Genomic DNA, 14,448 nt, shown 5'->3' on the forward strand with positions numbered 1-14,448 from the left:
TGTTCCACTACTGAAAAGGTATGCCCCAACAAAAGCGCTGGGTTTAGGTACACGCAAAACAGATGCTTATCTGGGGTGACTTATTACTAGGTAAAAGCACAGCCTATTTTGTTTACGTTGGGTCAATCAAGTGTTTTCCAGTGCAGGCTGCCTGAAGAGCTAGTCCATGTTCTCCGTCTTCACTGCTGCCATGAAGCTACCAGCTCCCATCTTTTTTCTGTTTGATTCCCTCATACCAGCTAGTCCTATTCTCATAGGCTACTCATTGATTTATCCATATCTCTAGCAGCCCAGCAAGTATGAGAAGTGGATAATTCTTTTTTTACAGGGGCTGCTATGCATTTTTGCGAGGGGTGGTAGATTGGTGAGTCACTAAAGGAAAATCATTAGGGATCAGCCTTCCTTCCATCCTCAGTTTTTCACTATGTCCTGAAAACAAATTCTGCCAAGTCTTTCTGAGCTTGTTATTCTCACTCCAGTCCTACAAACTCACTCTGATCTTTACCACTCTTCCTTCCCTTCTTCTCATCCCATAATCCTAATCTGTGCTTTTCCATGTTCTCCCTCTGCCTTCCTTTCCCTCTTCTTCCTCTTCCACTCCAAAATTCAAATCTTGCTGTGGTGAGGACAAAGACAAAATGAGTAATTATTGACAGCAAGCATCAAAAGTTATCTTTCATTCTCTTTGCCCCATACACTTTTAGTTTCCTACTGCAGTAAGGATTTCTTTTTAAATAAATCAATCTAACCACAGAAATTCATGGAGAGTCAATTCAAATTAAAAGATTATGGTATTTTTAAAAAAGATTTTTAAAGACTTAAAATCTGTCTCAAAAAAAAATTGATATTTTTCCTTTAGTTTGTACATGTTTATGAGTGAATTTTTGCAGTTACATTCCAGTAATACTTCAGAAAATACTCCAGTAATACTTTTCTTTTTCCTCTCTATCAGATGCCTTTCCCCTGCCCCCCAAAACCAAAGTAACCCCAAAGAGTTACAGAATCCCCCCCTACCTATTTAGGAAAAGCACGCAACACTACAGGATGGCAGATGCCACACAATAACAATCAGTGAGGAGTCTTTAGAAATGAACTGCCTCACTTTTATTGTGCCTTTTTTTGTTGTTAGTAAAGTACATGCAATTAACAGAAAGAAAAAATGTTACAAAACTTTCTTCTGAAAATATTAGGTCATAAAACTTGAATTTTCATGCTTATTTCAGAATGCAGAGTTAAGAAACCTAACAGATTTACACATAAGACAATTCCCCTTAATAACACCCAGAACTGTGGGCAAGCCCTCTGTGTTTATGAACAATAGAACTTTTATTCCTGAAGGTGAAAAAATGTTGATAGTGGCATTAAAACCATATGTAATTGTCTTCTGTAATTAAAAGACTAACAAGTTCCTTTTCTGTCTTCTGTTGTGCCCAGACAGTGCACACAGAAAGTATCATTTTTGGAAGGAACTAACAAACTTCCATTTGTTTACTCAGTAGACCCCTTTGGCCTACTTTACAACTATTGGGCTTCAAGACAAATCTATTCTGTCAGCTCGACTGCCAAAATTAACATTTCGCTTCCCCCTCTTCCCCTCCTTTCCTCTCTTGTCACAAGTCCTCCCTTCTCCCAGCGTGAGGACCTCTGCTACTATTTCTACTTATTAGACCTTCAGAGTCCTAACCTCTGTGCAGCCTTTCCTAAGTTACATTTTAAACGATATGCACAAGAGAGATGTTAATTCAATTTCTAGACAATCACAGACAAGAGCCTGTAATATGAGGCTCTACTTAACCATTCGTTTTATTTTTCTTTCCTTTCCAGAAACATCCTGCAAAGGAAAACCTCTCCTTGAAGCCTAATTATTTTCTCAGATAAATACCATTTTAGTTTCATGCAAATTGTACAGCTTTCTACTGTCTCCCGAATTCCATGCTCACAAAATATTTAAGAAACTGTGCTAAGCATATGAACCTAAAATAAAAAAAAAAAATTTTTTTTTTTTTTTGGTCAGGTGACATTTAGTAAGCAAACTGTTTTCTTAGGAGGACAAGTTGTACATTGTCCCTTGATTCATGCATAGACACAATCAGCCTCAAGTAGTGGGAGCTGCTCCTCAACACTGGTTGGGACTGAGACTCATTGCATCACATCAGTGACATACCACTGAAAACGAGTCCTGACCTGCTACATCAGACACTGTCTGCCACAGAGGAAAACACATAAGTAAGCAATTCAATACAAAAATACATCAGCCACCATTAAGGTGATGTTTGCTGAATGGGAAACAGGCCTGGTGTGGGACTGCAGTGTTTATTGTGGAAAGAAGAATTCACCTTCGCAATGGGCAAGAGCAGAGTTATTTGAAATGAAGAACACTGGAATAGACTTAGTTATATTTTCTTTCCTTTTCTAATTGTATTTTATTTTTTTTTTCTTTTCTATCTATATAAAAGGAGATAGATAAAAGGAGAGGATTAATTAATGTTAATTTGTTTTGGAGATTACATCAAAATTAAGTGAGTGAGAAAATACGCAATTGAAATACTTATCCTGCAATAACTTGCTAGTTGCCAGTTCAGTTCAAGAGAGTTTGTGAATTAAAAAAAGGGTCAGCTAATAAAAATAAACAAAGTATTTTTTGCCCAAACACAGACTGAATTTTAGTTTTCCATCTTTTATACAGTATGGGCTATTATAGAGCACAAAACTGCTATCTACGGGCCCTATCAGCCTTACTGCCATAACACTTGGAATAGTCATGGTAAGAGGATTTTCTGCTCCTAAAGACTGAAAAAGATTCAAAGACAAATCTTTGAAGCATTCTCTCTTTTTGCAGAGGGATCACCAAAGCAAGCAACAAATCACTATCAAAGGGAGACTGAGCCAAAGAAACCAGAAGGACTCATGGCTAGACACAGAAAAAACAGACACAAAGCAAGTCTTACAAGAAAATTCCAGCTTTATGCTAACTAGGGCAGCATTAACTCACATCCAGTCTATTCCAGCCTATTGATCCTCTTGGGGATAAGAGGATTACTATCTAGCTGTGAGAAGGCAATAATGCTTCTGGAGAGCCAAAAAACCCCAAACCAAACCAAAATCAAAAGACACAGAGAGTAACACAGAGGAACAAATGCCCTGCAGATGCTTTGCGAAAAACAGAATTCCCTGTATAGAGAATATTGGTTTAAAAATACATCTATTTCACAGGTTCTGGATACCAAAAGTACAAAAATGATCTACTCATTTTCCTATCCCTTTGTTGTAGGTTTTCAATATTGTATAAAGTGTGCAGATAGAAATAAAACAGGCAGAGAGACCAAAAAGAGGTTTTGTGTGTGTGTGTACATATCAGTCCGCAGAATAAGAACTCAAGCTTCCATCCTAGGTGCATTCCTGCAGGCCATGCTAGCGTTCATGCAAATTTGTAGAGAACTGTACCCTTGAAAGAGAACAGAAACTACAGTAATGGTGTCAGATAAAGGCTGGCAAAAAAATCAAATAAAAGGAATATACATTTTATGTAACTGGAATTCATTTTACTAGTCATTAAGTATCTTGCCAAATTTCAAATTACAGTGAATTTCTCTGTTCTTTCCTACTTTCTTCTTCATTCTCTTTCCTCCATTTCTCTTCCTGCCTGCATTTCCATTGTACGACTCTTTGCCTTACCTTTTCTCAAACTATGAGTAGTTTTCACCTACATTGTATCTACCGTATGTTAAAACGATAGCAATTAAGTATTTAATGCAGACACTGAAACATGATCACTAGACTGGAAAGTCAATACTCCAAGGAAGCAAACCAGAGGTATTTTGGTAGCAGGGGAACAATGGTTAAGATACTCGCTTTTCACACTTCAAAGCCTACTTTGCTATTCCACTGGCTACATTATTGTATGATGGCAAAACTAGAACAGCAAACAAAAAAGGACAGTCAGAAGCCAGGTGAGCAGTAGTTCATGTGCACTGACATCAAGCAGCAATTCATACAACATGCCTTTCTTTTTCACTCTTCTTTTCTTTATGCCCTCACAACCCTCCATCCATGAAAATACATACAAGCACATGTGTCTGGGATTTTAATGACTGTGAACAAAATACAAACAGAGTCGAACAGTACACTGACTGAGTAAGCACCAGGGCCTTAAGAAAAACAGTTCAAGGTTCTCTCTAATGCATAATCCTGCTGGAACTTGTGTTTTTTGAGAGTCACTGAGGAATAGAGAGGTTTTCCTTTCTGCACACTCTTAAAAGTTAATTTAAAATGGCAGCTGAAGTGAAACTTTAAGATATAGCCTTAGGGAAGAATTATAATAGGGAACTCTGACCACTACAAAAAGTGCAGAGAGATAAGTTGTAAATTAAAAAGTAATTTTATCCTTAGTGGTGTTAAGTATGTGCAGCAAGAAAAGTCAAAATGAAATACTCTGATGTTCCTGCACTGGCAGAGTCAGCGTTTCCATCACAATACTGTGTAACTTCCATTTTGTTTTTTCTCCATTAAAGTTCAGCAGTCCAACACTTCCAGACTGTAAAATGTTACTACCTAAAGAATTTAACTTGTTTCTTTTAAAAGAAATCAACTTCACCATAGAAGATTTAGAGTACACTACAGTAATTAGAGTATTCAGATGTTTGTGTTCTTTGCACACTGCTCAATTTTTGTGCAACTCACAATGCAATATTTTTATGCCTTATATAAAATTTCATTATTTGTATAGGCAATTCATAAAAGAGTTACCAATAACAAATACATACTTTAAATATTTATATTTTGTAATCTTAAAAGAAAATGAAGTTCTGAATATAGATGCTGGTGCTTTGCCTGAACCTCCAGTTAAGCAATTAAAAAATGGCTCTATATGATGAAAACCACAGAAGCCAATTTTGTAATAAAAAGTGTGTTACATTATAAACAGTATACATTATATACTTATTCGGAATGTAACTGATTCTTCAGGTGTTGCACAGTGTTCTCCAAGCTCTCACAAATTTCAATGAGGACTTCATATCCAGCTGAGTAAATTGTACGATTAGGTATTTGGGGACCAACACTGTCTTCTCAAAGTGTAAAAAAAAAAAAAGGCAAAAGAATACCAAAATGGCTGTATTTTCAAGACACTCATCAACATTTCAGTCCGCCATTTCCTACAAGTTAATTCTGCTCCCTCTGAAGTCAAGCTTTGCATCATGCTGTGTGCAAGGATGCAAAAAGGAGGGGATACAGAAGGTAACAGATGTGATCAGCTGAGCCATGGGCTACAAAGCTTCCAAGAACAGTGAGCAATGGCCTCTGTCGCTGTTTGCAGGCTGCAGTAACTCCAAAGATAACTTTTTTAGATTATTCCTGTCATTAGGAAAATTCCTTCCCTACTTTCTTGTATAGGTTTTCCAAGCCTCTTTCTGTTCACTTTACCTGTGGGACAAGGATTCTGCTCTGCTTCAGCATTTCAGCTGGGGAAATAAATTGAAAGTTAGCTTGAGCTTTTGAGAGCTCCTGACAAGATATTCAGAGTTACAGCAGAGATCCTGCCTGTAGTTCATATCATTCTCTCTGGGTACTGCAATGTTCCATAGCCTTACATAGCTGTGTCCAGTTAATTACAAAAGAAAAACAGTATTGCCAGACTTGATTAAAAACTAATTGTTCTGTCTTTAAAATCACAGGATTAGCTTAAAAGTTCTTAAAATTTTTTAAGATTGTATCTTGTCTCTGTCTTTGCAATTGCTGGCTTTGCAATTTATAGCTTTTAAGTATAGAAGCTTTCAAAAAATATATTTATGATGGAGGCTTTTAATTACCTGAATGATAGAGATATTCATGCAAGGAAACACAAAATTGATGCTAGAAAGTAGGAAAATTGAACACAACACTGAGCAAAGCAAAGATTTTAATTGTCAAATTTGCCATATAACAAATCTTTTAGAGAACACTTTTTTAACTTTTTAGATTAAGAGAATTTTAAATCATTTGCTTGACAGTTACCGTGGCTTATTTTGCATTTCTCTGGTAGTGGTATAATGCATGCCACTGATTTCAACTCTTTTATTGCTAAATTATTCTTAGGCACAATAAGAATTTTTGCCACAAAATGTAGTTTTCTGAAGTTACTGAACTTACTGAAATTTGCTCCTACTACAAATTTACCACTGAGACAACTACCTCCTATTTCCTAAGGCCCTTCTGCTTTACCTCAGCTTTTTGTTACAAGCTATTTTTAATGGAGCACCCTAGTCAAAACAATTGTGTGCATTATAATATGAACTAAATGATTAAAGATATTTTCAATAGTGACTACCTCTCTTGGTAATTCTCCATTGAATTAAAGGTTCAGAAAAATTTGTTCCAAAATACCAATTTTTTTTTTTTTTAAGGAATGCTTACAGCTCTGTTTCGATTCATACTACTTTTTTTTAGAGTCTTAAAGATGTGGCCTTGGTGTGGGAGAAGCATAAACAGTAATTTAAATAAATGCATTGGCTTTTTTTTTTTTTACATTTATCATAATTTGACTATGTACTATGGAAAAGTATAGAGAAGAATGAGTTAATAAAGCAAAACCATTCTAATTTAGTAAAATTTCATTGTTATAAATTGCACATCTCTGTGTTAATCTTGTATTCTTATAAAAGTCTAGAAGATATGCATGATGTGATGGAGTAATGAAATATCTGGATGTAAAGGAAAAAATGGTGAGTTAAAAAATAGAACTGAATTACATTCCATGCCTATAATGAAGAAGTTTAATGCTAATTTTTTCTTTACAGAAACCAGAGGTAATATATCATATAGAAAAGAGGTACCCTCTGTATGACTTATCTGGATATGTAATCCAAAGTTATTTATTTATGATTAATAAACATCACTGTCATAACAGTCTGTGCAGGAAGTTAAGGTAGTGTTCACTACTGGCTACTCACTTCTTGCAGGAGTAACTTTTTCTAAAACTTGATACGTTCACTATTTTTTTAGAACTCTCATTATAAGAAAAAAATCTAAATATTTAATAGAAGAACAATGAAAAGCATCTAGCAACTTTCTTGTTTAACTGGCTTCAAAGCCTCATAGCTACGTTTATGACATATAGCAAAGAAACCAGGGAAGTGACTCTTGTTGTTGACAGTACTGTGGTGTTGGGGCAAATGATATTTCACAAATGCATTCAATACTATCCAAATGAGATACCACAGTTCAGGTAATCCTGTTTCATCATGCAGAACAAAGACATCGGTGCAGCTGTATTTATTCAGTAAGAACAGCCAGGAGATCATATTTCTTTAACTGGCCAAAGAGGCAGTCAATATTAAAGGAAAAATCTGTATGTTTTCCCCTCTAACCTGAATGAACAAATCTCTTATGCTTACAAAGAAATTTATTCCAAAAAATATTGGTTATGTTACAGTCAACCTTCATATATGAAATAACAGAGTGCTGAACTGTATGCTGAATAACTTATTTTCCATTTCTGAAGTCCAAAGTTTAAATTCTACCTCATATCCTATTTTGATTTATCGTTGCCCTTTGCCCCAAAAGATTTATCTTTTTTCCTTATCTTTGTCCACCACCAAGACACAAAGTACCTTATAACTCTTGATCCTAACTGCATGTTTTCTGAAGACAAAAGCATTGACCAGGTGTAGGTGTAACCCGTAGATTTCACAAACAGTTTCAGAAACCTTACACAGAACTTTATTTTCTGTATTTGGGCACAAGCCCATGCTATAAATGTGTCACTTTCAGAAGCAGCAATTTAACTGACAAATATATGTGGATAGATAATTCAGTTTATTCCATATTTGGGTAATCATTAGATCAAGAAAGAGAGAAAATACTGTGCAATTTAAGGACCAATTATGTAGTGCAAACTGCAAACCACCTTTTACAACAAGCATGTTGATGATTTGCCACACATACAGCTAGTTATTTAAAAATAACAATGCCTTCTCATTTCATTGAGTAACTTCTATAACTAGTGAATTTGGGCATATATATATTTACAAATTATGTGTCCGTGTATGAACATAAATGTATGAACATATGTAAATAAAAAGCATGAATAAAACCCCAAGAATAATTTATATGCAATTTAAGATACTAAGGTTTCCATACTTTTATCTGTAAGACATTTTTGAGGGCTGTTGGAGTCATTAGATAAGTGGTACTGCAAAGCAGGTTAATTTAATGAGATTCTTTATAGTAGTCATTTTCTTCAGAAAATTCAGAAATGTTATTACAAAACAAGTGATTAACAATATTTAATGTAACAATTTCCCTACGTCATCTCTTCTTGAACAGTTTCTTCACACATTACTATTTTCTGGAGCATTATTTTGCACCTGACATCTTCAAGTCTATAGGAGGATATTTTATATAATCTTCTATTTGACTAAGCTCGAGTTCCTGACACATATATGGGTATTACCGCCACTTACAACTCAGCCATGCACCTCAGATATAGCTCCTAGAGTGGCTTTTGAGATGAAGTGCAGTCTGTGCAAAGACAGCTAGATCTTCTTTGCAGGTGCCTAAGAAATAACTCTGCTGTCTCACAGGTTAGCCAGACTGAAGAAGGATAAATCGGAGTAATCAAAGGGAAAACTACTACTCTCCTCAAAAGTCAGAGTAGGCACCTTCTGGCACAACTGAAAAGTGAAAAGGACTCTGCTCCACTACAGTTACAGTTCTCTATTTCAGCAATTAAAGCAATCACTCAACAACTTGGATGGCTGCACTTGATAATACGTTATTTTTTCAAGCTCTCGTTATGTGTTGAAATTGAAATAAATTTCCTTCAGAACAAAGCCAATACTGCCTCCCAACAAAATACCTTCAACTTCAGGAGGCTAAGCTGTTAAAGGTAAAGATTGAAAAATCTCTTCCCTTCACTTAAAATTGTTTTCCTCAGGTATAAGACCCCAAAATCTAATTATAAAAGCCTGCAAATATCATGGAAAAAAGAGATATTGGATTGGAAATAGCAGCAAGCTGCAATAACCCAACAGTTATTATATATTTTTTATATACATTATATATATATATATATATATGTTTTCTCAATATCATTAAATACGAGATATGGCAAAATAATTGAATAGTTGCAAATTCCTACTTGTTCTTGGCCCCCAAATTACACCACTTATGTTTGGAAAATGGTTGTTTGTTTCATAAATACAGTAGTAAAGCCATCTGTAACCTCTCTGGGTTTCAGAGTTAAAAAAAAAAAAAAAAAAAAAAGAAAAAAAAGAAAAAATCACAACCTGTGAATACTAATGGATCATAATGTGGTCTGCAATTTGCAAAATTATTTAAAATGCATTAAAAAGGAAAGTTCTTTGGCCTTCTAACATATCTATAAATACAATTCTCCATAATGGGTCAGTAAAAAACAAAACAAAAGCCAAGAAGCAGGACAGTAGATACAGAAAAAGAATGTTCATACAGTAGTTTTGTGGTACATTTACCTGTATTTCAGAAGACTTTACATTAAGATCAGTAGGTGCTATGAGCAGTAAGTGAGAGGAAGAATGAAGCAAAGTACAAGTTCAAATTAAAACAGGCAGAGTGCGTACAGCTAATGTACGTTCATTTCATTCCTTAATATTCCATGCAACTTTCTCATTTTGTCTTTTTAGGTTTCATATTTTGCTGGAAGCTTTTTTTTTCTTTTGAAATATCTTATACATTTTGATCTCCACTGCAATATAGGCTATAGCTTGCCTCCAATGCCAATAAACACGGAAGCTGCTTCCATGTATCAAAGCACAAAGGCGGAACAGTTTATAAATGTGAAGAATGAGGAACTGCAGTAATAAAAAGCTAGACAATAGCTAACTCTGCAGTTTTATCCCTAATATTATTGTAGATGCTTTCATTAATTTTTTAAATGTAATTCAGGTTTAAATGGTTACCAGCTATAACCCTCCCACACTTTTAGACACACTTTTTCTACATTTTCAAAGTTTTATACTCTCAGAGGATTATCACAGAACTGAAACACTCTATACAGAATTCAGCACTGAACACAAGAAAAAAAACCCAGCACCTGAAACACACACTTTTTGCATTTAACTAGCTACTACATAGGAGCCCCTATAGTTTTAGGGCATGAAATGCCAGACAATGAGCAATAATTTCTTTCTTTCTGACAGGTAATTAAATTGACTGGTTTTGTACAACTTCCTTCTTGGGCCTGGAACATCTTACCCTGAAGTCAAAGTGTGGCAGACATTATCTGCATTTCAGATTGTTCCACTAATTCATTTGTCAGTAAGTCAAGCAGACCCCTTCTGCTTGTTTCTGCAGTTGTGCCAGCAGAAATTGATTTATTTGCTGTTTTGTTTCATGCAAAGATTATAATCTCTTTCCAAAAAATCAGAATATTAGATTTCCAAAGTAGAGATTAGAGATGCTGCTCTGTATTTTTCACCCTGTGGCTAAAGGAACCCTTTGCCACACGTGGAAATACATACATGCAAATTTTCTCTCCAAAATGGATTGCAAAGATAATCCAGGAAACTCTGCCTGTTTTATTTTCTATTGAGCATCCTCAAATATCTGTTTAAAGGGAGTTATAGAAAGATATCCCATACATTTTAAAAAGCAGTCTTGAAATGCAACCAGCCCTGTACTGAGTGTCAGTAGTGGGAAAAGCATATGAGAACACAGTTACAGTTTAGTGCTTCAGAAGAAACACATATGGTATTAGAGATAACATCCTGCTTTCATATGGTTTGTTCTCAGCCTCAGAGTGTGCTGGAAGAGCCAACTAGAGCAGCATACTATGCCTCCCTCATTTTATTCCACCATTCCCTCCCCTCATCCATTTTTCCTCATTCTGTTATGTTAGGCATACCCCCATGTGTATTTTCAGTAAGAACATTCACCATAATTTTCCAGAGTGTCTAGCACATGGCACCTATCTTACTGAATATAAGCACTGGATCACCAGGTAACAACAGTCTAGACAGGATCTAATGGTTCACAACAAAAGTTCCCTCTCATCTACTGTGCACCTCAGCAATTGCTCAATGAATATTCTCGGGTCCGAGGTAGCCAAATAAAATGGTTTATCTAAAGAAAAAATCAATTAATAGGACTTTGAGCATTGAAACAGTAATTGAACATAAGATAATTAGATATGTTTTATTATTGAGAAACAGAGGTTAAGCACTTTGCCCATCGTCACCCAAGAAAGGTAAGAGCCAGGTCAGAACTCAACTTCCACTGCCTTAACTCTAAGACCACCTTCCATGTGCTAACCTGGTCTCTAGAATAAGAGCAGATTCTGACCTTGCATTACCAGATGTACTGTTAGCCTTAAAATTATTCTTCAGTCTTTTAAAAACCTAGCAGATTGGAATGAAGAGACTAATGTAAGTTATTATACAGCATTGCATGGCAATGAAGTAAGTCCTGGAGTTTCATTCTTAGGGGTCTGTTAGCCTATTGTTACAGAACGATTTTATGTGTCCCCTGTTAACTCTGAGGGCAGTTATGCACCTAAGTCTCTGGTGCGTGCACTAAATAAAACTGTAACTACATTCACTTAAATTGCAGATACCATCACTTGGCTTATGCAGACCTAGGCTTACATCAAGTTACCACTTCTGGTACTTGATAGGAAATTAACATGATCATGGAAGGGAAGAAAAGAAAGAAAATTAAAAGCAGTGAAGACAGTTACAGCAGGTTAAAAAAATTAAGTATTTAATAATCACATGTAAAATGCTGAACATTTTTCAGACCCAAAGAACTGTTGAGGCTTGTAGGATTAACACGATTACTTGTCTAGCTGAACCAAAATGCATATCGTCTACAACAGAAATGCCGCCTTAGCTATCCTTTATAACTGTATACTCGTTTGACCAGAAACAGATTTTGAACTAGCATGCTCTCATTATTTTGCCTACATGGGGAGGGGAACCTCTTACAGAACTGCCAGGCATAATCTTCCAGTGGAATAACGTTTTGAAGTTTGAGGGAAGGACTGTAAAGAGTTAAGAGTAAAGAAAAAGATGGGAAGTTATAAGGATAAAATTGCATTTACGCAGTTTAAATTCTATACATAAGGTAGGCTGCATTTAATATGATTGTGGTGAGTTAGTTAGTGGCAAGTTCGTGGATGGCAACACACATTTCAGATGAAGCAGTAATACTTCTTCTCAAAACCGTAATACTCAAAAAGGGGAAGAAGCTGAGAAGTATTTTAGAACAATCACTCTAGTTCACAGAAAAGAAACAACAACATTCAATCATGAAACCTTAATAACTTGCAAATCAACAATAAGTAAAAAGAAACCTCCATTCAGAGTGTGTAGTCTAATTCATACTGAAAACATGGACGTGGCAACTGCGGAACTTGCAGGTTTACCTTCAGAACTGGCAGGCATCTTGCTGGAGTTATGAAAGGTAGAAAGTTATTAAATCAACTATGACATATACTGCAATCACTGTGTTTTTATAGGCACAATTAAGTGATGCCTACAGAAGACAGTTATCTACGTTATTGTAGCTGAATAGATAAACCCTTTTATTTGCAGCTGCAACATTAGCTAAACTAGACCAGATTAAATACAAAATGAGACCCTACATATCCAATACAAAACTGTTTCATCCCTATATGGATACTGTTCCTACTATCATCTTCCTTTTTCTTACTTGCCAGTTACTTCCAAGCCAGAGTCAGTAAATATAACTTTGTTGAGACCGGAAGATAAAATATTTGATTCATGCAGGTCAGGTCGGCAACTTAGTAGCTGACAACAAAGGAACAAAGCTGTCAGCAGTTTTGGCAGTGCCTTGCATTAAGTATGACAGCAGCCAAATTTACTCAGTGAGGCTCAGCCTGCGGAGATGGGCATCATTCTGCAGAGTGTCACAGGATGTAGAGAACAAGCACCTCAGCACTTCACTGACTACGGTTTTCAGTATTAACAGCAGGTCTTGAATGGCTAGGATGCCAATGGAGGAAACTTCCATCACTGAAGCATTCAAGATCAGGATGACCTCTATTCACAGATAGTTGCCAGAGTTGAGTTTGTTTCATGTATTTACAGATAACAAAAGCAGCAATCATATAGTTAGAACAGATGGTTTTGCCGAAGTTGGTGGCATATGGCTTAGAGCTCTAAATAGTAATTTCTGTTAGTGATCATCACAATTTTAATCTCCTAATCTTAAAACAAAGTCCTCATGCAAGTGCCCTCAGGACTATCAGGAAAATGTGGTTTTTGTGTGTTTGTATGAGGTACCTGACAATGTATATAAACAAAATCTAAAAAAAATTCACATGCCTTCTGTTTTCAAAAAAAAAGAAAAAAATATCACTAGTAACCACTTATACTCTGGTTCTTGGGGTTTTGTTTGTTTGTTTGCTTTTATTAATCAATAATTTCCTAATATTTTCTTGTTCATAAATAAAATCAGAACTTTGTAAATAGAGACTATTCTGCTGTTTTGGGGTCTTGACAATTTTGTGGTTTGAATGTTTTTCTTTAGTAAGGCCTGAAACAATGAGAAAAAGCAGAAATTCTGATCATTCCAGTTCAATTTTAATTTAAAATATTTATCTTTCTATATAGTGTTTTCTTAAGTTTTATTTATTTTGAACTTTTTCTCACATTTTCTTGACATCCCAGAAGCCAATAGGAGTTAAATAATCAAGACCCAGCAATAATACAGCTAATTTGCACTATTTTTAAATGGCTAAATTTTTTGTCAAATTTTGTTCTTAAATTATGGATAGACTCTTTGCCAAATATGCTGAAGTCTCCTTCATCCATACAGCTAATTCTTGCTATCTTGCATGCATTCTTTAATTTGTAATTCAGACTCAGCGACATTGACTACTTTCTTTATGTAAGGACAACTGGAAAATTTTGAGATAACTATTTAAAGAGAAATTCAGGAAAGGAAATTTTTAAAGCTAGATCTCAGGTCACCTGTATAATCATTGAAATACAGCAATCTAAAAATTAACTTTCTTTCAATAATAATTTAATATCCAGAAGAGCCAGAGAACTTCAGACACTTTGCAAACCCACATTTGTAACATGTTAAATAGTTTCTAAGCCTACTGATCTGGACTGAAACCAGAAGCTTTCTGAATTAATTTCCAACATTAACTAGCAAAACAATACATCAGCAATACTGATTATACCTGTTCTGATTCATAATGTAATATTATCAAAGACATTTTTCACAGTTGGTGGTAGAAAAAAAACGCTTGATCTCTATGTAACAGCTGTCATCTTTACAAGTAACTGTACTTTTCTTTGGCATGCTATTTCCTTATATCCTACCTCAGAGGTAAGTAAAATAACAGACATAGCGAAAAGCTACCCATTAAAAGAGCTAAAATAAGATTCAAGACTTTGGACTCCCAGATAACATCTGTGGTGTCCTAGGACAGATTTAGAGTGTGCTATGTGAAAAGGTCCAGTT

General features: G+C 35.3%; 1 protein-coding gene across 3 annotated transcripts in view; it reads right to left on the bottom strand.

The window, feature by feature from the left end:
• The window catches only part of PALLD (palladin, cytoskeletal associated protein), a 202,033-nt gene that overhangs the window by 133,165 nt on the left and 54,420 nt on the right, over positions 1-14,448 (bottom strand). The window lies entirely within an intron of this gene.

Source organism: Ciconia boyciana, chromosome 5 (assembly GCF_034638445.1).
Source record: "Ciconia boyciana chromosome 5, ASM3463844v1, whole genome shotgun sequence".
Lineage (NCBI taxonomy): Eukaryota > Metazoa > Chordata > Aves > Ciconiiformes > Ciconiidae > Ciconia > Ciconia boyciana.